Raw genomic sequence first — 610 nt, 5'->3', positions numbered from 1 at the left:
GAGGTGGAGTATGATGCAAAGGAGAAGAACTGATTGAAGAAAAATCATTATCAGAAGTGAGTGAAAGAGTAGGAGGAATTATAATTGGAGGTTGAGAGAGAGGTGAAGAAGATGGTGGATGTGAACCTGAAACAGAAGGAGAGCTTAAACCAACATCATGTTTTATAAAATTATCATCAAACATAGAAGAATAAGGAAAGGTATGCCCATCAAAAATAACATTGCGTGCAATAAAAATCTTACCATCAGAATTTAAACATTTGAAACCTTTAGATTGTGGAGCATAACCCAAGAACAAGCACTTGTCAGATTTAAGTTCCAATTTAGATTTGCTGTAGGGTCTTAAGTGAGGAAAACAACTACAACCAAAGACTTTTAACATCAAGTAATCAGGTTTGATATTGTGAAGAAGCTCATAAGGTGATTTCATCTTTAAATTAACAAAAACTAATTGCAAGGAAGCATTATATGTAGTTAATGAATCAGAAAAGGGAAGGGAATGCATTTTTCCTAAATAGCAAGGCTCACAAAATAAGGGAACAAAATCAGCTTTATTTAAGCATGGCAAATTACATTGTTTGATTACATCTTGAACAATCTGAATTCATGG

This window comes from Arachis duranensis, chromosome 8 (genome assembly GCF_000817695.3).
Source record: "Arachis duranensis cultivar V14167 chromosome 8, aradu.V14167.gnm2.J7QH, whole genome shotgun sequence".
NCBI lineage: Eukaryota > Viridiplantae > Streptophyta > Magnoliopsida > Fabales > Fabaceae > Arachis > Arachis duranensis.
The sequence above is the reverse complement of the archived record's forward strand: the minus strand, read 5'-3'. Positions refer to the sequence as shown.